Source organism: Dendrobates tinctorius, unplaced genomic scaffold, assembly GCF_039654945.1.
Source record: "Dendrobates tinctorius isolate UK_male_01 unplaced genomic scaffold, ASM3965494v1 ptg000177l, whole genome shotgun sequence".
In the NCBI taxonomy this organism is placed as follows: domain Eukaryota; kingdom Metazoa; phylum Chordata; class Amphibia; order Anura; family Dendrobatidae; genus Dendrobates; species Dendrobates tinctorius.
In genome coordinates this window covers 21,317,172-21,343,573 of record NW_027361844.1, presented here as the reverse complement: position 1 = coordinate 21,343,573, position 26,402 = coordinate 21,317,172, and the positions used below count along the sequence as shown (strand labels likewise).

The 26,402-nt window shown below is 42.9% G+C and overlaps 1 protein-coding gene across 13 annotated transcripts in view; it reads right to left on the bottom strand.

Annotated features, from left to right (window-relative positions):
* The window catches only part of MAP2 (microtubule associated protein 2), a 344,963-nt gene that overhangs the window by 276,583 nt on the left and 41,978 nt on the right, over positions 1 to 26,402 (bottom strand). For 12 of the 13 annotated variants that reach the window (XM_073551582.1, XM_073551594.1, XM_073551580.1 and 9 more), the window contains exon 2: positions 19,331 to 19,373. The exons of the other annotated variant lie outside the window; for it this stretch is intronic. The gene's annotated coding sequence lies outside the window, so the exon portion shown is untranslated. The remainder of the gene's footprint in view (positions 1 to 19,330; positions 19,374 to 26,402) is intronic. 13 annotated transcript variants of the gene reach the window in all.

Genomic DNA, 26,402 nt, shown 5'->3' with positions numbered 1-26,402 from the left:
CTAACATCATATTGTGGCCAGTATTTTTGTAGTGTTTAATATATATGCTCAATGAGATTGTAGTATTATATTGCGGCCAGTATATGTATTACAATGGTAACATGAATATATATTGATAATTGTAATCATGGCCTGTTATTACATGATGTATGGTGACATAAGATATTTACATATGTAGCACCGTGTTTTCTTCATGTCTTTCCTCTCCCTGGCCTTTTTTCTCTCCCCTCCCCTTTTCAGCACATGCATAAATTTATGTCCGGAGCAGTTTAATTTTAATTTTGATTTTTATCTTGTCCACTGTTACCCGAATCCCCCCCTCTATCCCCTTCCCTATTTTATCTTATTTCATTATGTGGTTTTGTCTGTAATTGCCCCGTTGTGGATGTCCTGGTGATTTGCGCCATTGTAATATGGCAGTCGGGGTTTATAAGTGCCGCGCATGCGCACCTACTGCTCCTGTGTGACGTGCCCAGCCAGTGTCGGGTGCCGGACCACGTGGGCCCGCGTGTTTCCGGCCGCGTCAGTGGTGGGAGGTACCTCTGCAGTGTAGCGGCGGGCGGCGTGTCCGCGGCACTTCCGGTGGGCACATATAAAAATGTGCACCATACATTCATTAATCACGCCCCCTGAGGAAGGAGCCCTAGAGCTCCGAAACACGCGTCGGGGAGACGAGCAGCCCGCCCGGTCATCCTGAATCTGTTAGTGAGGTAACAGCATTGCGGGGAAGTAACCCTTTCAGGGTAGGTTGGGTGCATGTTTAATAGTGCTGGGAATTTTCCCTTTGTTCCCTTAGTGTGCTCTAGCAAAAAAGCTGATTATGCCTTGTGGCAGTATGTGAATGGGTTCTGATTGTGTGACCTATAGAGCACATATGGGAAACGGATATGGGCACTCTATATATATATATATATTATTTTTTCTATTATAGTTATTATCAAATATAGATTTAACATGCGTAGCCAGTCCAATATATAGGACAGTCTATATTTCTTTTTTTTCCCCCTATCATTGATAGAGTCTTTTTAGGTATGCATTTATGTAACAGGGTTTGACTGTGGCTGGACTGCTCGTTTTGCATTTTTGCACTATTTGCACTTTGGTTGCCATTTGCACATGTCCTCCAGTTGTCCTTTTCTGTCCATTATTTAATAAAGACGTTTTGTACTTTAACATTATGGATCTATGGTTGCATTTTCTTTTGTGGTTTTCCACATTCCCCATATTAAAAGTCTCAGCGATTGATCCTTGATTGTCCGGTTTTCTTTGCACCTGTGTGTCAATTTATGACATACAGGATGCAATGCCATATCATTGCTATTGTGGTACAGCAGAGAGTAGGCATTTATCTTCAAGGACGTTTCTTTAACAAGGGACATCATCACACACATCTCCTTCTTCCTTGGAAACACTATCTTTTTCGCTTACTTCAGCCACTCTTTTCGCAGCCCAGCACACTCTGTTGGGAGCTTCCTTTTTCCACACAGTTCGAGGTGTAACACTATGGCCCCTCAATACTGTTTCCTCTGTTGGGACCTCACGAATCAAGGTATAACACTATGGCCCATCACAACTGTTTTCCTCTTTAGAGACCGTACGGGTCGAGGTGCACCGCTAGGGCCTGTCACAGCTACTCTCAGTTCCCAGATGACTAAGAGGACCCCACGAATTGGGGTTCATCAATATGACTCCTCAATAGCACTTCCAAAGTCCAGTCCACAAGAGTCATATATTCTCCTCCTTTTGTTTCCCTTTACTTTTGTCTTCCGTTACCTCTCTGTCCAAAGACTCCGTACCGTGATGCTAGACTTCCTGCCCCAGACCCCAATATTCTTTCACGCTCTTTTCCTATTCCAGACTGCTGATCGCTTCTATTCTCTGCTGTCTCTTCTCTTCTGGGCTTTTACTATCTGCTATGGTAGTTCCTCTCTTGCCACAGTGAAACACACTGCATGCAGTACTGCTCAAACTAGACCTTAGGTCTTCTCTCTGTGCACTCTGGACTCTTCCTGATTACCAAGAAACTCTCTCTTGTCCCATCAGATTAACCCCTTCCACTCTGGGCTAGTCCCAACCATTAACTATAACTATCCCTGTCAACTACCTTACTTGGCAGAACACAGCTTCATCACTAACAATGCAAATCATTAAACACACACACATTATAACTATACACAAGTCTTCAAGGGGGAACATGGGCAGCACTTCCATCTCCTTACACACATACCACCCAAAATGGGAATTTGCAGGAATTTGTGGTGGCTTTAATGGCTGGGCTCAATATGAATATCTCCATTTTAGGCATTAAAATGTTAATATCTATGGTTGTAGAATTATTGTCACCTAACTTAGACTCCAGAGTCTTAATGAATTCTATGCAATGCAACTTCAGTCTGTCTCCCCTGCCTCCTACTTGTCATATGTTTCTCCCAGTCAGTTTTTACAGGCGGGAAGCAGGGAGCCCAATTTTATTTCTGTCCTGCTCTCAGGACTCATAGATAGTGCAGACAATCAGTGTAAGACAAGGGAGCTTATTTCAGCAGCTAATCACTGTATGGAGTCATGTACTATATCATCACTATGTCATAGAATGCAGAAATAATATCTTCTTCAAGGCGAACATAAGATAGAATGATCAGCTAGGCTACTACAGTGAGATAAGCTTTATGGTTGTAAAAAATAAGATGGAGTAACATGCTAACAAAATGTATTTACATGTTTAGATTGACATGTTAGTTTTATACATTTTGACTTCTTAAAGCACCAGTCCAGCAGTTTTTCCATTTCAGCGCTGTAGTGGTGTCCCTAATGTAAGTTTCCTGACTCTAGTGTCATACAACCATTGTCTTCATTTATTCTCAGTGCCACTCCAGCCATCTTCTGCAGGTTGTGACCGATCCACTGTTTGCTGGACAAGCCAGTGGTTACAACTGAATATAAGTCTATGAGAGCCAGAACGAGGTTCTTGTAGACTTACACGGAGGGTGTGTGACAGTTACCTCTGACTTCCGGTCAGTCAGAAGTTGTAGTTACAAAGTGGCAGCGTGGGATTGGAGTGGCGCTGGGAAGAGCTGAAAATGGCGCCTGGTATGTATAACACTAGAGTCAGGAAACTAACATTAATGACACCACTCCAGTGCTGACCTAAACAAATGCTTGAGTGGTGCTTTACAAAGACATCTGCTTTTTATATAGATCTGGGACAGAAATTATTATTTGTTGCAGGTCTGGTTTTCTGGTCAGCACAGAAAAGCTGTTAGTGATACAATGAATTTATGACCATTTATTACCCGTGCCATTTCTGGATCATAGCGGGGAGTCCTAGACAGGAGACTCCTACTAAGGTTGGGCTAAGATTATGAGCAACAACCTAAATTAAATGGGTTGTCCACTACTAGGACAACCCCTTCTTGATCAAAATGTTTGTCCCCCATAAAATAATAAAGCCTATACTCAACTCCCGTGCGGGCGCCATTCCCAAGGTGTCAGCACTCGCTCTCCTGGGGGCTTGCGTGTGGTTGTTGTGACACCTGAGTCCGGCGTCTGCTCATAGCTGGTGTCATTGTGTCTGACTTCGGACAAATCGAACATGAAGAAGTAGTCCGGGCTGCAGCTGATCTTGGACTTCCTCTTCATGCTCAATTCGACAGGAGGTGGGGACAGTGACGTTGACACTGATTGGGTGCCAGCATCACGTGTCCCAACGAATGCACGGGAACCCCAGGCAAACAAGTGCCAACACCGCAGGAACGATCCCAGCACGGAAGGTGAGTGTAAGCTTTATTATTTTATGGGGGGCCAAGCGAGGGGTAAGAGAAGAAGTTGACCAAGTAGTGGACAACTTTTTAAGCATTGATCATTAACAGAGGCCTATTTGTAAGACAGAATTAACTTGAATTCTCAACTTAAAGTCACAGCATTTTTAAACAAAATTATGAAATATTTTAATTAAATGACAACAAATAATGGCGTAACATTAAACATTACTGTCATTACCAGTCTGTGTTTCATTTTGGCAACACAACCCTAATAAAATTGCTTGATTTTGTTTAGCGTGGAAACGACTCTACAACAACATAGCGATCGCCAGGCCGGCTAATCAGAAGAGGCTCTGGCGATGCTGCAGGTATAACTATTTCAGGGTCAGCAGCAATCATGTATGTATAGAGCTGGAGGTTGCTGACTCTGGAATAAGGGGCTTTTTCACGATCACTCAATTTAAGTAAAATATAAAACAGCCCAACAAATTCCTGCAATAATCCAGGAAAAAAAAAAAACAATCTAGAAAAAAACAAATAAGTGACATCCAGCCATGCATTTTGTCAGGTATCGTTAAGTGTGATAACCTTGAGGCGTGTCTGGCCAAAAATATTTACAGAATGAAGGAGTGGGTTTTACTAGGTGTATACAATCTCTACATACAAAACAAAAGCTAAGGTGACGTGTGTGTCTGCAATGCTTTATTAACGAGAGCCTCGCCCCATTTCTTGGCTTTCACAAAAAAACCGCTCCACCCTTTGGCTGGTGACATCACCGAGATTTATGACAGACGGAATGTTTTTTGTTTTCGTTGCAGAAACAATTACTGTAACCCTGTTGCCTAATCACTTTAAGCTATGCAAATTTTGTCGTTAAATCTTTATCTGCCGCTTTGCATTTCTTGTCTACAATGTAATATCATCACTTCACTAAATAGTCTTTACAAGTTTGGAAAAGAACTAATGAGCACAAAATGGATGATCTCCTTCCCAAACTAATGATTTTCCACCTTTACCTTTCTTCTTCTAATAAACATCTTTGCATCCCCATTAACTGCACCCCAGCGAGCCCCGTGGCACCTGCATTTTTCGCACAGCTTGGGAGATATTTATGTGAGCACAGTAGGAAAACCAACTCAGCAAGATTCACATCATCTTTCAAGTAATGTACTGTATACTGATAAAAGCTAAACCTGTTCGAAGAAGCTCAATGAGACTGCCAGTGTGCCACCAACAAGATGCCACCTTTTGCTTATTAATTCCTCCTTTCTAGGGGGCACATTTATAGCGATAGGAAATGTGTGCATCTGGTTCCTATGCACTTGGAAGAACGCTAGAGGTTTTCTTATCCAGCACATGGAAGATTTCTGGACCGATTTTAGAATGCTTGGAAATAGAAAAAAAATTATATCTATTATGCAAAAAAGCCTCAAAAAGGAAATAAACTTGTTATCCTTGATAACATAGTTGGAAGCAATATGGTGGCTTTCAAAGTGAGACGGATGCTCTCAAATGCAACTCTATACACAAGGATCTAACCCATCGATCTTAATAAGATTCAGATCACTGATCCCAGTGCCTGAATACCTCCGTTATTCAGATAAACTGCTGTTTGGGCATTGGCTGCTGCACTGACAGCACATTAAGATTGTCTTATGTTCTCCTTGAACTTCATTTTGCAGTATTTGCGTATATATACAGTTAGGTCCAGAAATATTTGGATAGTGCCACAAGTTTTGGCATTTTGGCTGTTTACTAAAACATATTCAAGATAGAGTTATGTAATCAATACGGGATTAAGGTGCAGACTCTCAGCTTTAATTTGAGGGTATTCACATCCTAATTGGACTAAGGGTGTTAGGTGTCGGGTTCCTGTCGCTGCACAGCAGGAATCCCAAACTTTGCATTCGGCAATCTCCCTTTCCTCTCCAGCCGCAGAGGAGGCTGCTCAGCAGACTCGTCGATCCCGGTGCTCTGCTCAGACCAGCTCTGTGGGTTTGGTTGCTGCTGCCACCTCTGGTCCAGCTATAGCAACGCATGCTGGTCAGCAGCGAGCTACTCCAGGGACTAAGTCCTCCTTTCAGTCCACTGAGCATGCCCGTGGGACAATCTCTCATTGGAGATCGGAGATCACATGCTCAGTTCATTCTCCAGCTCGGATTGGACCATCAGGAAGGTCCCGGAAGGACGCTGCTATAAAAGGTTAATATAATATAGACAAAGATTAGACCATGTGGAGTAAGTGTTGTATGCATGTATGAATGTCTCTGGTGAATGACTCATTAAGAAACCCCTACCCTTGGTACACATATGTTGTGCAGCCTAGCCTGTTAAGCACCCAGGTCTAGGTGTTGGTAGAAGCAGAGTCAGAGACTGGAATCAGTGTCCACCGGTGGCTCTACACCCCACGGTGCACGTGCTTGACACTCCACCATAGTCAGAGTCTATAGTGGCGTCCGCAGGTGCAACGCCACATGCTCAGAAGGTCTAGAGGGACTCTGACCCCGTGTCTTTGGGGCAGAGTTCTGTGACCACATTCTGTGCACCCCCTTGCCGAGCTCTGTGACTGTGAGTTCTAACAGACTCCGGCATTTAAGTTCCGCAGTCCTGCGGCTCTGTGACGTAACAGAGTCCGCTCCTGTTCACACCGGGTGACGTTAACCCGCGTGTGACCTTTTGTATACCGCTATATACATCCGCCATTACTAAGCAGCAGTTTACCACCTCTGCACGGTGGACCCCGGGCTGCGAATACACCTTACTATCATTTCATTATTTGGTGCGTTCCACCAGCCCTAACAAAGGGTTTAGGATTTACAGCTCTTTAATATGCTACTGCCTCTTTTCAAGGTATCAAAAGTAAATGGACAATTATTTCAAAAGCTCTTCAATTGACTTCTCCCTCGTTAATCCATCATGAGTTAAGCAAGTAAAAGGTCTGGAGCAATTCCAGGTGTGGCATTTGCATTTGGAAGTTGTTGCTGTGAACCTACTAAATGTGGTCAAGCTCTCAATAGAAGTGAAACAGACCAGATTACGCTTTTAAATGAAAAAATTAATTAGAGATATAGCAGAAATATTAGGAATGACCAAATCAACAGTTTGGTACATTTTGCAAAAAATAACCGTATTTGTGAACTTGGGGACTCAAAAAGGCCTGGATACCCATGGAAGACAACAGTGGTAGATGATCGCAGAATCCTTTCTATGGTGAAGAAAAAACGCTGCACAACATCCACCTAAGTGAAAAACGCTCCCCAAGACGTAGGTTTTTCAGTAACTAAGTCTACCATAAAGAGAAGACTTAATGATGAGAGCAAATACAGTGGGTTCACCACAAGATGCAAACCATTAATCAGCCTTAAAAACAGAAAGGCCTAATTAGACTTTGCCAAAAACATCTAAAGACGCTGCCAGGTTCTGGAAAAAGATCCTTTGATCAGATGAAACTGAGATCAACTTGTACCAAAATAATGGGAAGAAGAAAGTTTGGAAAAGGCTTGGAATGACTCGTAATCCAAAGCAAACCACATCCTCTGTAAAACATGGTGGAGGCAGCGTGATGGTATGGGCATGCATGGCTTCCAATAGCACTGGGTCACTAGTGTTTATTGATGATGTGACTGAAGACACAGGCTGCCGGATGAATTGTGAAGTGCATAGGGCAATGCTTTCTGCTCAGAGACAACCAAATGCAGCGAGGTTGATTGGACGGAGCTTGACAGTACAGATGGACAATACCCAAAACGTACTGTGAAGGTAACTCTGGAGTATTTTCTTTAAGGCAAAGAAGAGGAATATTCGGCAATGGCCGAGTCAATCACCAGATCTCAACCCAAATGAGCAGTATGTTACATGCTTAAGACAAAACTTAAGAAGGAAAGACCCACAAACAAGCAAAAACTTGAGTCAGTCTGTTTGGATGGGCCGATATTCAGGAAGAAGTGTTGCTACCAAATCTTGTTCGCCATTTTCTGGCTCTTCTAAATGGGCAGGTACAGACTTGTATTATAGCCTGAAGATGAATTACTGGAAATAGTCAACACATTTCTAGATACACACATAGTAGCTTTAATGAGCTTGTAACATTGTAACATAGTGGGTCAGATTATCATAAATCTGGAGGGACTTTAGCTCTGAAACTTGCAGAATTAGGAAAGCAAATGTGCAAAGTGATATCAGAGGTATCAATATACTGTGTAAAGTGGTGGAAATATGCTAAAGTTGCTCATTGCATTCACAAGGATCTCAAACTCAGTCCTTGTGCCTGTATTCATTCCCATTAAACTTATAAGATGCTCTAATAAAACTATATCAGGCTAGGCGCAGATAAGCGTATATTCTCTTATCCGAGACAATCGTTTGCTCAGAGTGTGATCAGTGTAATCCGATCGCCTTGGATGAGGAGAGAAGATGTGGAAAAAAAATATTTCTCCATCTTCTCCATTCTGTCAATCCATGAAAATCAAACTGCACTCGGATGTCATCCAAATGCAGTCAAACGTTTTCCACAGAGTCATTGTCATACATGGACAAGTGCGATCTGATAATCAGATCAAATTCGGAGGCACTACAATTTTTTTCTTCGGACTTCCTTGGTGCAAGGAAAAAATTGGACAAAGGCACAGCCCCATAGAATAACTTTGGTCCAAGGGCGATCCTATGCTTTTTCGGATCGCACTCGGACCAAAAATAAGTACGTCTGCAGGAGTAAAAAGATCCAAATATTCCAGCACATCTTCTTACTTAAAAATAGAATCTTTATTGAGAAATCTTCATTAAAAATCTAAAAGCAGGAGACAGGTTAAAAAACCATGGTGAAGACAGGCATTTACGCGTTTCAACTCAACAGAGTCTTGCTCATAATGACCACATACTAAAAATTCCCAACCATATGTCCTGCGCTAGGAACTGAAGACAAATCAGTATGCACCTGATGAATTATCTCCATGTGAACCGCAAATAAACTTAGGCTGAGTGCAGACGTACGTTTTGGCCCTGCGGATTTTTCCGCGCAGAATTGAAGAAATCTGCAGGTCAAATGACCTGCATTTTCCTGCGGATTTCTTCCATTTTTAATGCGGTTTTATTGCGGTTTTCCACTGCGGTTTTCCCCCTGCGGATTTGGAGACAGGGGAGGTGGAAAACTGCACAAAAGAAGTAACATGCTGCGGATTTTGTATTGCAGGAAAACTGCACGGAAAAATCTGCAGCGTCTGCACAGCGTTTTTTTTTTTTCATTGACTAATATGCTACTGTACATCACAATGCGGATATGCAAAGTTTCCGTGCGGTAAAATCCGCTGCGGATCTGCTGGATATCCGCATCGTGTGCACACAGCCTCAAAGGATCATATGATTGCAAAAAGTACCGTCAAACCATCTACATGTAAAGGCAACCAACCCAGTATATATTATAGAATTGAAAACGCATGAGACAAAAAAAAAACAAAACACACACACACACACAAAAAAAAAACCCTCATGGGTCTCATGCGTTTACAATTCAATTCCCCTTTTCCCTTCAATATGAAAAACATTTTTCAAATTTAAACCGCCAGGTGTTCTTGTCTGCAAACACAGAATCCACCTCGCCTCACATTTTCGTAATTCATATATTATGTTACCTCCTCTGGATTTTAAATTTGGTTTGTCAATAGCCATAACTTTTAAGTTAGATACATCACCCCCATGTATGTGCAAAAAATGTCAAGATGCACCCGAGGGAGCACGTGTAGTACGATTTTGGGCATCATAAATATGCTCCGATAAAGGTTTACGAAGCGATCGCGTGGTGTATCCCACGTATTGCAGACGGCATTGTTCGCAGCAAATGAGGAACACCAGATTAGTGCTACTGCAATTCATGAGAAAGTTTATATCATAGGTCTTATTTGTCTGGAAGGAAGAAAAATTTTTGGAATTGACCATATATTTGCAGGCACCACATGTTTTATGGCCACAACGATATGCCACCATCTTGTTAAATTGATTACTATATGTAGTAGAAAAAACTATTTCAGAATCCGGAGAGATATCCAAATTCTGTGTGTACACCATCCCTTAAATAATCCTCCCTACCCCTCATATTAGTTTTTCTCTTGGCATTCTCAAAATTGTTTTTTTATATCCTCTGCATAGAAAATGTTTATCAATAATTTGGCATTCAGCAGAATATAAAGCCTCTGTTGTACAGCAGCGTTTCGCTCTAATATATTCTCCAGTAGGGATATTATTAATGATTCGGATGATTGCTTGCTGCATGTAAGAGGGAATTTCCACACACTGGTTTCCTATATAGACCATAGCTGATATTTTTCTCATGGGAATTACTCGTGAGTTGAAGATCCAAAAAGGAAATAGTGTGTGGATTCTGTTCAAAGCTGAAAGTCATATTGCAGGGATTGTTATTGAGATATGCAATAACTGCACTAATTTCAATTTTGTCACCCCTCCAGATCACCAGGACATCATCAATATAACGTGTATAAATATAGATGCTATCCAAAAAAGGATTTAAACCACTATATATATATATACTGTTGTTCAAACCAATTCATAAAGATAATAGCCAGGGAGGGGCTAAATTTGGCCCCCATTGCACAACCTTGAATCTGTAAATAAAATTTAAGAAACATAAAATAATTATTTTTCAAAAGAAAATTTGTAACACTGATGATAAAATCCTGGTGATCTGGGGTATAGCAAGAATATTTGTCAAGTTGGTGTCTTAAAGCCATAAGAGCCAAACTGTGAGGAATTGAGGAATATAGGGATGCAATGTCACATGTCAGCCACTGATCATTCTCACACCATTCAAGATTATGTACCAGATTCAAAACATGCTTGGAGTCCCTGATATAACTAGGTGATCGGTACGAAATTGGTTTTAACCTGTCATCTAACCACTCGCCAAGATGCTCAGTCAACGAGTTAATACCCGACACTATTGGGCGTAGTGGGGGTGGAAAAATGGACTTATGTGTTTTGGGAAATGCATGAAACAATGGTGTTTGTATATAATCAGGCTGACAAAAATCACACTGCTTTTGATTAATAATCCCCCAAAAAAACACCTTCTGATATTAAGGACTTTAAAAAGCCCCTAATTCGTTCTGTAGGATCATGATTCAAATGCATATAGATGTTAGTATCTTCCAGCATCATGTAAGTCTCTCGTTCATATAAACCCCTATCCAACACAACCACAGAACCCCTTTGTCAGAATTTTTAATAATGATGTTAGGATTAACCTGTAGTTTTTTCAATGAGTCTTGTTCAGCTTTAGAGAGATTAAAACTAGATTGTTTTTGTTCTCTCAACATATGAAGTTCAGACTCAACCAAATACTGGAAATCATCCATAGTGGGGGTCCGTGATTGTGTAGGATAGAACTGAGGGTTAGGAACTCTAGTAGAAAAAAATGTTTTTCGTCCACCTTTTTTTTAGGTGAACTGAATATATTCGTTTTTGCAGGAGTAAAAAGTATGTGCAATCACACCAAGTAAAAAGCCCCTCAAACTGCCAAATGGTAGCCCAAATAATTATTAACAAATGTGGCGGTTCTCTCTTGTGGCATGCTTCCATTCAGCATTGGTATTTGTTCCTTCAGGACCCTGGAGTAAATACAACAATAACTTATAATATGTCTGTCAGGACTAATTTAGAGGAAGGGGGTTCCCTTAGTGAGAAAGATTGTACCAATTAATAACATTGTATTGGAGAGGACGTCTCAGATCTCTTTTAGTTAAATGTATTCCGTTGTATATAACAACTAGCTGAAGAGCCCGGCGTTGCCTGGGCATAGTAACCAATTGTGGTTAGTTATAACAAATTATAATGATTATATTGCACATAAAAACATTTCACATCATATATTCAACACTACAGATTTGCAACACAAATTAACTAAACGATTACCCAAGTATTGATAGTATTTTATTTTCAACTCATTCAAGTGCCTTTTCATAAACGTGTATCTGTTTATTTATTATTATTATTATTATTATGCATTTATATAGTGCCATTTATTCCATGGCGCTTTACATGTGAAAAGGGGAAATATAGACAAGTACAACAAACATGTGTAAACAAGGGACACACAAATACATAAGGAGAGGGGACCCTGCCCGCGAGGGCTCACAGTCTACAGGGATGGGTGAGGATACAGTAGGAGAGGGTAGAGCAGGTGTATCTAACCCTATCCTGTGTGATAATGTCTGCTGAGCTGCGTACCTAATCCTCTATTGTGTGATACTTTCTGCTGAGCTGTGTATCTAATCCTATCGTGTGTTACTGACTGCTCAGCCGTGTATCTAATCCTATCCTGTATGATACTGACTGCTGAGCAGTGTACCTAATACTATCATGTGTAAGCAAAAAGCAAAAAACACAAATATCCTGAACTAAAAAGTAAAAAATATATACTGCAAATAATGCATAAAGGTAATAATAATAATAATAATAATAATAATAATAAGGGTATTTAGTAAACATAATTTTGATCAAAATAATGTACAAGCCATCCCGCCACATCACGGCAACCCTTGTGGGACAGTTTTTTATTTATTTTTTTTTAATACTATCATGTGTGTTACTGACTGCTCAGCCGTGTATCTAATCCTATCCTGTGTGATACTGGGCTCCCCCTGCAGTCTGTGTCAGAGGGTGGTCTGTGTTGGCACGGTAATAAATTGTGTTATTTCCAGCTTTACAGAAGGACGATAAAGGTACTGTCACACTTAGCGATGCACCAGCGATTCCGACCAGTGATATGACGCGGTCAGGATCGCTGGTGCATCGGTAAGTGGTCGCTAGTGAGCTGCCACACAGGCAGATCTCACCAGCGGCATAGCAGCGGTCGGGGGTCGCTACTTACCTGTCAGACGAGGTGATCCTGACGTCCTCCCGCCCGCGTCCACACGTCGCTCGTCGGCGCCACAGGAAGCCCTGACGAGAAACGGTCCAGGACGTTATCGCGCGATCAGCGATAATCAGCGGGGGAGCCGGTCGGAGGTAAGTATCAGACATAGCGATATCGCTAGCAATATTGCTGCTACGTCACAAAACCAGTGACGTTATAGCGATATTGCTAGCGATATCGCTTAGTGGTGCAGGCCCTTAACACCATAGAAATTATAAGAATAATAGGCAAAATTGTTTGGTGAATTGGAACACGCGGGGTTAAAATTTCGCCTCACAACATAGCCTATGACGCTCTCGGGGTCCAGACGTGTGACTGTGCAAGAATTTGTGGCTGTAGCTGCGACGATGCAGATGCCAATCCCAGACATACACACACATTGAGCTTTATATATTAGACTAGATGGAGGCCTGATGCTATCGCATCGGGAGGGCGGTAATGTCACGATGGGGGCAGGCTTTGCAGTGTTGAGAATCCCCCCCCCCATGTGCTCACCCACTTATCCACTCTCTCTTTCCCCATGTGCTGACTTCTCCCATCTGTGCTCTCTTCTTTGACCTGTCTACCCCATGTGATATCCCCCTTGTGTGCTGTCTCTCTCCTTCTTGAGCTGTGTTCTCCCCTCATGTGCTGTCCCGCTGGCGCAGTGCGACAGTATTCCGCTTGTGGTACCACACAAGAGGCTTTGTGAGTGTGAGTGTGTGTATGAGTGTGTGTATGAGTGTGAGTGTGTGGTGCGTACGGAGTAAAGAGTGTGTGTATGTGTGTGTGGGGGGGGTGACGGTGTTCCGCTGGTGGTACAGCTCAATAGGTTGGTACCAGCAGCAGTTTCCATATTTAGACAGCCATCACTTATGTGTCCCAATATGGCTGTCGGTGAACTTCCGCCACTTGGAATTCTGGGATATGGTGACATCTGGACAGAACAGGAAATGAAAACATTACAAGGCAGTTATATAAATAGATTCTGGAGAGTAATCGTTTCTTAGAAGTCCTTTTTGCATCATTCCTCTGTCATTCGTACTAGAATTGGAAGAACAACCTGACAATTTAGGGTAGGTGGTGCGTCTTTATAGTCTGACACTGACCAATCAATGATGAATGAGAGCCATCCCCTTCTGACAAGTAAAATGCTAATAGCCAGTTGTCAATATCTTCATTCATTTCTAGAGGAATAAGGGTATGTTCACACAGTCCTTTATGGCAGCACTTTTTTTTCTGTATAAAAAGCACAGATTTTTGGCAGGAATAACGCTGCGTACATTACATGCTTTTTTGACGCGTTTTTCATGCTTTTTTTAATCAGTAAAAAACAGCAAAAACGAAGGAAGAATCGACAAGCTGCACTTTAAAAAACACACCGCAGCTCAAAAAACAGAATAAGAAAAAAATAGTGAGATTTTAGAAATCTCGTTTATTTTTCTGCTACTGTAAAACTCGGCATTTATTCCGCACTAAGATGCATGGGAAAATCACAGATAAAATGCAATGTGAGAACACGTGCTAGCAAAGGAACAGCACAACAGTTACATACAAACATGATCCAAAATAACAGCCCCATTACCTCCACATTGCTTAGTCCATGAGTGCTTCCAGCTCTGTCGGAGCCCCTGGAGGACCTTTACCCAATGTACTAAGGTATTGCTCCTAAACAGGCCACAGCGCCATCATAGTATGTCATTCTCCATCACATCATATGACATAGGAATAGATTCTAGCACAGAGCTATAGATCAGTGTGAATAGACAACTTTATTCCAATGTGTCATTTTAGTATCAGAACAGTGCGACATGTCAAATCACAGTGACCCTGTCACTGCATTGTCTACCCAAAGCCAGCGAATGGCCATATAAAGTCTCCATAACAAACCAATACAGCCTAACATACAGTACAGACACACAATCACATAACGGCTCAGTCGGAACTCGGAGACATATCATAGTGCTAGAGGGTAGGTGAACAGCAGTAATCTCCTCTGGAAATCAGATGACAGAATCAAGTTCCATTCACTTCTCACCGCTCCATAGGTACAAGACAGGGATCAAAGTGAATTCAATGTCTAAGACAAGTAATCAATTCTGGCAGCGAGAAGTCACAAAGGCGCTCCACTCTCATCAGGACAAGCGGTAGACAGCGCGGTAATGAGATCATATCTTCAAGTCACAGATACAGATCAGCCCAGAGCAGCTTTTTCCACTATTTACTGATATAACAAATACAGGCAGTCGCTGCAGTAAACCTATTACATGGAATATATCGGGAGTTTAGTGAAAAAACGTCTACTATACGTTTATACAATTATAGGGTCCTAAGCTGTACATCTAATTGTCTACTTGCAGTTATCCAAGTCAATCATGATCTAGAATTTAAAGGCATTGTCTACTATTAGGACAACCCCTTCTTAATCACTATGTTTCTTGCTAGTACAAAAATAACACCTATAGACACCTCCAGTGCAGGCGCTCTTCCAAAGGTGTCGGCTTTAACAATCCCTGGAACCAATGAATGCTGGCTTCACTCTCCCCACCTTCAAACAAGACAAAGCAGACATCCAGAAGAAGTGAGAACTGCTGCTGTTCTCTCACTTCCTCCAGATGTCAATTACATCCAAAGGAGAGTGAAGCCAGAGATGATTGGCCACAGGGATTGCGTGACATCACAGTGTAATGCAATCCCTGGGAAATACAGTGCCGATACCGCTGGAATTGCACTGGCATAGGATGCGGGTATAGGTGTTAGGCCGGGGTCACACTGGCGAGGAATACGGGAGAGTGAGAGGCACTAAAAGCACGCATTAGACACGGACAAATGATTCTCTATGGGGTCCCTCGCACCAGCCGTATATTTCTCATCCGTATTCTACGGTCCGTGCCAATCGCAGCATGCTGCGATTGTCAGCGTACTACGGCCGTAGTACGCCAATGCAAGTCTATGGGTGCGCAAAAAATACGGATTACACACGGACCACACATGTGACCTGCGAGAAATACGCACCCGGTGTCTTTTAGCAAAGCCGGCAATTCAGTGCGCTATACAGTAAACTCAAACTGACAGGTTTAATAAAGAAACGAAAGAATAGATATATACACATAGAATACACATATATATATGCATTCTATGTGTCTATATCTATTCTTTCATTTCTTTATTAAAACTGTCATAGGGCTCCATTATATGTCCATTTTGCAAGGCGGCGAGAAAATCTCGCCATACGGATGGCATACGGATTACATACGGATGCTTACATGCGCAAAATACGCGACCACACCTTGATTACGGATGACATACGGAGCACTGTTTAGGGGTCTGTCATCCGTATTACGCATGTAAAATACTGACCGTATTTTGCGCAGGTTAGTGTGACTCCAGCCTTATTATTTTACTGGAGGAGACATAGGGATTTAGAAGGAATTGTCTGTGTAGTTGACAGCCCCTTTAAGTATTAAGGGCTCTTTTAGATGTCTAGTTTATTCACCATTATGGGCTTCCCAATTACCTGTAGAAAGAAATACTCCCTGTCTTGGGTCCTGTAATGTCTGGGAATTCTTTCATACAGATGACATAGTATGACATCATGGTGCCTTTATGGTATTGAGGAAGTAGGTAGGATGGCCGCCTCAAAAACCTATGTAACGTTTATGGTTGGAAATGGTGGATGGTAGAGAAGTTGTAAGTTTTGTCAGAAAAGAGACACAGAACACATATAGGATGTTCTCAGAAAGATTAGCCTATGGTCACATGCAGCGTTTTTACAGCTTTTTTATGCAAATAAGAAGCTGCTTTTTTTTCTAGTGCAAACAAACGCTATGAATGACAGAAATCTCACGCTTACATTTTTTTCCTGACTCAATTCAGAACAGCAACTTTTTATTAAATCGCCAGCATGTCAATTTTTTTCAGCGGTTCTGCAGCATTTTTTTTTACCCATAGAAAGCAATGAGGCAGTACAAAACCGCTGGAAAAATAAACGCAGATAAAAAGTTTTGCAGCGCTTTTCTTGCTGAGTTTTTGGTTAACAAAATTAACTATACTGAACATGTACTGTAGAGAAATCACATATGTAATGTGAACCAAAGAGAACAAAGCTAAAAAAACAATGCAAAAACGCAGCAAACCTGCATTTTGAACTCAGCGTTTTTAGGGTATGTGCACATGTTGCGGATTCTGCTGCGGATTTTTCAGCGCGGATTTTGCTAAATCCACAGGTAAAATGACCTGCGTTTTACCTCTGGATTTAGTGCAGATTTACTGCGGATTTTCTGCAGTTTTTGTGCGGATTTTTCCTGCGTTTTTACACCTGTGGATTCCTATAATGGAAGAGGTGTAGAACTACTGCGGAATCTGCCCAAAGAATTGACATGCTGCAGATTCAAAACCGCAGCAAATCTGCACAGAAATATCCGCAGCATGCGCACAGAGTTTTTAATTTTACATTGAATATTATGGTACTGTACACCGCAGGAGAATCTGCTGCGGATCCGCAGGGCCAAATCCACTGTGGATCCGCATCAGAATCCGCAACGTGTGCACATACCCTAACTGTCAAGAGAGCAGGTTTTTGGCAGCATGTGAACATAGCCTTAGTGTGTGCAATCAACTAAACAGCCCTACAACATGTAAAATGCAGGGACCAATGAAGCATATAATCACTCATGGTGGTGGATATCTTTCTCTCAATCTACGTGTCACCTTTGACTTTCAGACCAACAGTTTGGTTCTTTCGGACGATTCATTGATGACTGCACTTGTGCTTATTAGACAATCACATTATTTACAATCACTCCCAATTTTCAGCCACTAGGCCTCTTCCTGGAGAAGTTGGCGCACATTGCCTGTTGTCAAGTGTAATCCGTATCTATCAGCAAAGACTCCGAATTGCAGGAAGTCGGGATGAGTTTTTGTCACTTTCTCCTATTCTCTCATGTTTGAAAAATGAAAACTGCACACAAACATAATAGAAAGGCAGGCCTCAAAAGTGTTGTCCCCTTCCAAAAAAAACATTTTCCCATAGACCTTGCAATTTGTAAATAAAACAACCTGAGCTTTGCTTACCCTCCTGGGGTCCAGCACTGTGTCTCCACTGCTGTCCTGGTGTCTATTGATTGGCTGCAGTGGTGACGTCACGATGACAGTGCTGCAGCAAAATACGGAGCTCGGTCTACATCGGAAGAGCCGCTGAACTCAGTGATTGCATGCACCGCTCTTAAGCCAAACAACAGAGACCGAGGCAACAGCAGAGACACATATGTGAACCTGGTGAGGGTGTCTTGTTTATTTTTATACAGATAGCTGAGCCTATGGGAAAAAAAAGTTTTTATGAAAGGGGATTTCCTTTTAGATTAATGTCTGGCAATCCACTGGGCAATTGTAGGAGCAATGCAATCCCGGGAAGTGAGATATATAACATTCCAGGACCTATTGTCCTGGTAGAATCAGGGTAGCAGGACTATGCTTTTATGTTACAGGACCAATAGTGCTGACAGAATAAGGGTCGCAGGACTATGCTTAATGTTTCAGGACCTATAGTGCTGGCAGAATCAGGGTCGCAGGACTACGCTTTATGCTCCAGGACCTATAATGCTGGCAGAATCAGGGTGGCAGGACTATGCTTTTATGTTCCAGGACCTATAGCTATAGTGCTGGCAGAATCAGGGTAGCAGATCTATGCTTTATGTTCCAGGACCTATAGTGCTGGCAGAATCAGGGTAGCAGATCTATGCTTTATGTTCCAGGACCTATAGTGCTGGCAGAATCAGGGTTGCAGGACTACGCTTTATGCTCCAGGACCTATAATGCTGGCAGAATCAGGGTGGCAGGACTATGCTTTTATGTTCCAGGACCTATAGCTATAGTGCTGGCAGAATCAGGGTAGCAGATCTATGCTTTATGTTCCAGGACCTATAGTGCTGGCAGAATCAGGGTAGCAGATCTATGCTTTATGTTCCAGGACCTATAGTGCTGGCAGAATCAGGGTAGCAGATCTATGCTTTATGTTCCAGGACCTATAGTGCTGGCAGAATCAGGGTAGCAGATCTATGCTTTATGTTCCAGGACCTATAGAGCTGGCAGAATCAGGGTAGCAGATCTATGCTTTATGTTCCAGGACCTATAGTGCTGGCAGAATCAGGGTAGCAGATCTATGCTTTATGTTCCAGGACCTATAGTGCTGGCAGAATCAAGGTCACAGGACTATGCTTTATGTTCTAGGACCTATCATGCTGGCAGAATCAAGGTCATAGGACTATGCTTTATGTTCCAGGACCTATAATGCTGGCAGAATCAAGGTCACAGGACTTTGCTTTATGTTCCAGGACCTATAGTGCTGGCAGAATCAGGGTCGCAGGACTATGCTTTATGTTCCAGGGCCTAGAGTGCTGGCAGAATCAGGGTCGCAGGACTATGCTTTATGTTCCAGGGCCTAGAGTGCTGGCAGAATCAGGGTCGCAGGACTAAGCCTTTTGTGTCACTAATATCACTGTATTAGTGGGCTATCCTGTGACCAAAGAAGGGAGTCACTGTGGATTGCTTACTTTTGCTATTTGGTTTTGCCTCAATATGTTTCATCTCCTTGATTTTCATCTAATGAATACATGAAATTGTCCTAATTTTTTACGAATTCTAACAATAGAAAGCTTCTCGGAGCGCTTACCAGGGTTCAGTCAGGCATCCAGCGCTGAGACCAGGAGAGTTGTCTGAAACCAGAGAACAAACAATGCAGTCATTATTCCCACATCAGAAACAGCAGAATTTCTCCTTTAGTATTTAGGGAAGGGAGGGATACCCCAGGGACAATAAAGGGGACCAAACTGTAATGATGAGCGCGATCAAACACAGCGCAGCACTAATCTCCGTAAGACAATCCAAAGCCGCACAGATATTTTCTGTCTGCTGCTTTGTCACGAGATGGAACCTGAAGAACAACATCGACGTGGCGCACGGTCCTCTACGTTCTGACACCACACTCGGAAGTTGCAGGTGACGCCAGGAAACATAGGAAGTTTAAAAGAAAATGTGGATCCTAGAAGGAACATCACTTAAGTCCTTCTGAATTACAATTTTCACTAGGCCGACTGCAGAGATTATTACATAGATCTCCTAATGGCGAATTCGGCATCAGATCTGGGCTTGCCCCCAATCCTGTCATTCTGGAGAATGGTTTGCTGGGAACGTGTTCGCCTACTAGATCCCAAGCCGTGTCTATCCGGCATTGGTGAGGAGGACAATGATCTGTGGTCACACCACCAGTTAGTCATGCTCCGAGAATCTTTATTCATGGCTTTCCACAGGTATTGATGGAGATGGAAGGCTCCTTCCGCACCTCCCTGTTCTCAGGGGATAAAACAAATCAATGTTATAAAAAAGTCATATGCACTAAATGAAAAGGACATAAAAAAGGTATAAAAAAAATTAGAACGCCTCGCAAACCACCCTCACTCTGGATTGATAGCCCACTGTGTGAAGTCACGCAAGGAAATGAGACAATGAGCTATCCATCAGGCTAAAGAAGTGTTGCTGGAAGGGGCAACACCCTCAGGAGGCAGTGGTTTGTTAAGTGCTCTGTTAGGCCCAGAGCACTTTCTGACTCATTTGCATATGAATAAAAATGCTAATTTCACAACAACAACTGATAGAAGGTATAAAGATGTTGATAGATTCACATTTCAAAGACCTGAGTGCCCCTATAGGAGGTTTGGGGAGGTCAATCATACTGACAGATTCCTTTTACTTGTATGCATAATGTTCTATATGAAATGCTGACTTGGTAATTTACATAAGCCCATGTTTTTTATGTAATTGTTTTTTTCATCCTCCTCATCTTACCTGGTGCTCCAGAATTATGCTCTATAAAACCAATTGCTGCTACAATCTTTTTCTTACGCTTGTATTTGAAAAATTTTTTAATGAATGTAATATACTGTACATAAAGGATCAAACTAGAGCTGATGGTGCTTGAAAATCAATGACAGAATGGTTGTATAATTCTTTATGAAAAATTAACTCAATTTTATCCCATTTAGCCTGATTGACATTTCCTCAGTGACTCTGCTGCTGCTGAGATCTCACACTGCTCTGTACAAGCTGCAGCTGTCCGTGAGGCTGGGTGTGTACGGACTGGAGACACGTGGTTGGACTCATGAGCACTCTCATTATGTAGTTGGACTCATAAAATTCTCATTGTAATGGAAGGATTATACAACCAGACATGGATTTATTTAATAAGGGATGTTGTTTTGTATTGTGACGTTTGGTGACAGATTTGCCTTATACATGTATGTATTGTATCCTCCTAACATGAATAGGTGAGCCCTAACAAGTATGAAATCCCTCTCATGCGCTCAAGGTGGCTCAGTGGTTAGCACTGCAGCACTTCAGCCTTGCAGCGCTGGGGTCCTGGGTATGAATCCCACCAAGGACGACATCTGCAAGGAGTTTGTATGTTCTCCCCATGTTTGTGTGGGTTTCCTCCCACATTCCAAAGACATACAGATAGGGAATCTAGATTGTGAGCCCCAATGGGGACAGTGATGACAATATCTATAAAGCGCTGTGGAATATGATGGTGCCATATAATCATAATAAAATTCTCTATGATGCTTATTAAAAAAATCACTTTATTCTTGAATATACATACAAGTATCATAAAAATAATTTGAACCAATAAACTGGTCACCGTACATGTGAATAAAAAATTGCATGGTAAATCTGGTTCCAATGAAACTATCATCAGATGTAAATTAATTATTAGTATTGTCATTCCATCATACAATATATAGAGCAATAATCCATATATGAATTATAATGATGACTAAAAATGATAAATACCCGTTATCTAGACGACCTGAATATTAATAAATTACCATAAATCTTCAATATATCAGCAATCATTAAATGCTGGTGCATATGATACAATACAGGATTAATAATAAGTAAGTAGATGAAGGAGTCATCTACTATATAATTGTCTAATTCTGTCTGTCTGTAATGGAAATCCCACCTCGCTGATTGGTCGTGGCAGTTAGGCAGCGACCAATCAGCGACAGTTGCTTAGTCGTCGTGGCAACACGGCCGCATTGCTTATTGTACAGGCACATTACAGCCGTTAAATGTATCATTACTGCGTCACTTATTACACAGGCACAGTCCTGTACATATTCTGGAGTACACTACATTAGGTAATTAGGTAACAGTAGAACAGTGACTGCAGCTTTGGGTGTAACTTGCGTAGAATACATTAGGTGACAGCAGAAAAGTGAATGCAGCTCTGGGTGTAACTGGAGTACAATACATAGGTAAGATCTGAACAGTGACTGCAGCTCTGGCTGTAACAGGAGTATAATACATTAGGTAAGAGCAGAACGGTGACTGCAGCTCTGGGTGTAACTGGACTACAATACATTAGGTAAAAGCAGAACAGTGACTGCAGCTCTGGGAGTAACTGGAGTACACTACATTAGGTAACAGCAGAACAGTGACTGCAGCTCTGGGTGTAACAGGAGTACATTAGGTAACAGCAGAACAGTGACTGCAGCTCTGGGTGTAACAGGACTACAATACATTAGGTAAAAGCAGAACAGTGACTGCAGCTCTGGGATTAACTGGAGTATAATACATTAGATAACAGCAGAACAGTGACAGCAGCTCTGGGTGTAACTGGAGTACAATACATTAGGTAACAGCAGAACAGTGACTGCAGCTCTGGCTGTAACTGGAGTACAATACATTAGGTAACAGCAGAACAGTGACAGCAGCTATCGGTGTAACAGGAGTATAATACACTAGATGGGGACCCGATTCTATCGCATCAGGTATTCTAGAGTCTCTGTTAAAATAAAAAATAGTTATATACTCACCTTCCGACGACCCCCGGACTCTGTCCCTCCTCTCACCACGCTTCCGGCATCTTCTGGTCCCAATAATGCTTAGCGAGAAGGGCCGGAGATGATGTCACTCTTGCGAGAGAGCGACGTCATCAGCAGTGTTTCGCGCTAAGCATTACTGGGACCGGAACATGCCGGGAGCGTGGTGAGAGGAGGGACAGAGTCCGGGGGCCGTCGGGAGGTGAGTATATCACTATTTTTTATTTTAACAGAGACTCTAGAATACCCGATGCGATAGAATCGGGCCACCATCTAGTTATACATAATAATACATATATTATCAGCTAAAAACAGAATCAATTTGTAATAACTAGTAATGGTCATCAAAAGTGGGATAACGTTAGAAAAAACATATAAAAGATGCAGTAGTACGTAAAGAGCACAGATGCCCTGCATAGTTGGCAGATTCGCGTTTCGCTATTGCTTTCTAAGGGGCAGGGAATGCCATGGACTGCTCATGCTTGCATCAATGACTCCACCATGCTACTGCAACACCCCGATGACTTACGTATAGAGATCAAATGAGGGAAAATAGCAAAAAGGAAGGCTTTTACAAGCAAATGAATGAATTTAGTATTTAATAGCCTGCACAGGCATGGCACCAGCTTCATAAGCCAAAAACTGACAGGTTCCCTTTAAAAGCTCTTCCATTTAGATTGAAATCACACAAAAAAAATGTATGAGCCATACAAAAAAAATTGATAAAATTGAGAGAAAAAAGATCCTTTATTTTTAATTCACTCCTTAAAGGGAATCCGTCACAAGGTTGAGAGCAGCATTTAGGGACTGATATCCCGATTCCAGCAATGTGTCACTTACTGGGCTGCATGCTGTAGTCTTAATAAAATCACTGTTTTATTAGCAGAAGATTACCAGTAGAGGACTAGTATTCCTTCTGCCATGTAGTCCTCCTTATTAAATGAACTCTGTATAACCCCGCCCCCACCACTGATTGGCAGTTTTCTGCCTATGCACAGTGTACATAGAAAGCGACCAATCAATGGTGGGTGTGAGGTTATGCAGGGCTGTGTATTTAGAGGCCTGGAAGATCTTCAGAAGAGAAAATAGCAATATTATAAAAACTGCAACAAGCAGCCCAGTGAGTGATGCATTGCTGGAATCAGGGTCTCTGCCCCTACATCATTGAGTAACAAAAACCTGGTGCCAGATTGAATTTAAAAAGTATAAAATGCGACAATTATCAGTTCCAAATCTTTACAATTTCATTCATGGTTGTGACTTAAAGAGGTGGTTTTTCCAAGCTTTAATGCTAAGAAACACACCAGGTCTCTTCAGTTTCCGATGTGCACATTCCTTATTCAATAGTATTCTCCTCGTTGTTGCCCCATTATGTACCTCATATCTGCGCACAGGTAGTGGATAGCGACTTGTGCAGCTTTCTACACGATGCTATTATTCTATGGCTACAAACGAGCGCTTTTCCCTTTCATGTAACCTGTATTTCCGCATACATTAGAAGCTCGTGTGATCCGGACCCTCACTCCTATAATTTCGTGCTTATTCATGAACCTTCTGCCATGTAAAGCGCTGCCGATCTATTGGCACCACAGACATGAGATTATTATTACTACTATTATATTGTGCTAGAAGATGGCTGCACACAGCGCGCAGGGTGAGAAAACAGCGTCGTGGTACACATAAATGCCGGTGCGGCAGTGATATTCAGGTTCATCTGCAGCATTCTTCCTGCACAGATAGGACTGTAGCATCCACCCCAAGGCCTCACTCAGATGTACGATTTTCACGTACGAGTGCTCTTTGTTTTTCACGGATAGGACTCGTGTACCTGTGATAGTCTACGGGGTTATTCACATGTCTGATTTTTTCCTTGGACCAAGTGATCTGCCGAAAATATCACAGAGACCTGTCTGATTTTGATCCGAGGGTCGGATCAAAAGTGGCAAAACAAGCCAAAGAGTCCGTAAAAAAAAAAAAATTGGACCACACTCAGATTACATCACGGACTGACAATATGAAGACGGTGGATAACTTTTTTCCTTCATCTGTCCACGTACGAGATAACTGGATGACACATGGACAACATGTTGATCAAACTCTGATCCGAATAATTGGTCCGTTTTACCCATATGTCAAAACATTGGACATGTGAATGAGGCCTATTTGGAGAGTATTTGTATACAATTATCAAAGACTGTCCTATCACTTCCTAACAGGTGTGAACAGGTGCATACTAAAAGTATATGACATTAGAACTGCATTACTGAGGATCGCCTTGTCATGGCTGTGAGGATCGCCTTGTCATGGCTGCTGGGCACACAAGAATTGGCCAATTTATCAGCTAAATATCTTTTGCTTTTTCCTATTTTTTTTAGAGCATTAACGGTGTTCCAGTTTCATATATTTCATGTTGTAGTGTTACAGAGTGCTACTTTATTTATTAGTTACATATGGAGATGGCTTCTCTTAAGCTGGAGTCACACATAGCGACTCACCAGCGATCCCGACAACGATATCAACGTGTCAGGATCGCTGGTGAGTAGTGTTGAGCGATACCATCCGATATCCAGAAATATCGGATCGGATTGGATCAGCCCGATACACAAAAAGTATCGGGTATCGCCGATTCCGATACCGGAAGTCCCATTCAAGTCAATGGGACAGAAATATCGGATTAAAAAAAAAACCTTTCTTTCCTTGTACATCCAGTTCGGGAGGGAGGAAGAGTGTGGGCGGTGCGTGGGCGAACACTGTGCGTGTCTGTGCGGGCGGGCTCTGTGCGGGGGTCTGTACGGGCCTAACGGGGGTCTGTGCCGGCTGCCGGCGGTCTGTACGGGCCTGCCGGGGGGTCTGTGCCGGCTGCCGGGGGGTCTGTACGGGCCTGCCGGGGGGTCTGTACGGGCCTGCCGGGGGGTCTGCACGGGCATGCCGGGGGGTCTGCACGGGCCTGCCGGGGGTCTGTGCCGGCTGCCGGCGGTCTGTACGGGCCTGCCGGGGGACTGTGTGTGTGCAGGCATCGTCCGATGGGACTACAAGTCCCATCGGGCGATGCCTCCTACAATGACAGTGATTGACACACTACTGTCCCATCATTGGCTAATGTGTCAATCACTGTCATTGTAGCAGGCATCGCCCGATGGGACTTGTAGTCCCATCGGACGATGCCTGCATACACACACACAGACCCCCGGCATGCCCGTACAGACCGCTGACAGCCGGCACAGACCCCCCGGCAGCCAGCACAGACCCCCGGCAGGCCCGCACAGACCCCTGACAGCCGGCACAGACCCCCCGGCAGCCAGCACAGACCCCCGGCAGGCCCGCACAGACCCCTGGCAGCCGGCACAGACCCCCGGCAGGCCCGCACTGACCGCGCATCATGATGCGCACAGACCGCGCATCATGATGACATCATTTCAGCAGCCAATCACAGCCACAACAGTGGCTCATTGCATTATGGGAACTTCCGATTCCGGTATTCGATATTGAAAAAATATTGGTACTCGGTATCGGAATTCCGATACAGCGAATATCGGCCGATACCCGATATTTGCAGTATCGGAATGCTCAACACTACCGGTGAGTCGCTATGTGATCGCTGGTGAGCTGTCACACAAACAGCTTCACCAGCGATCAGCACAGCGACGCCGAGCGCGCGGTGTCGCTGTGTTCGTTAGTTACCAGCGCGCTGATGCAGGAAGCTGGTAACTAATGTGTACATCGGGTATCCAAGGGACGTGCATCACTTAGATACCCGATGTGTACGTTAGTTACCAGCTCCCTGCATCAGCGCGCTGGTAACTAACGTACACATGGGGTATCTAAGGGACGCCGTCCCTTGGATACCCGATATGTACGTTAGTT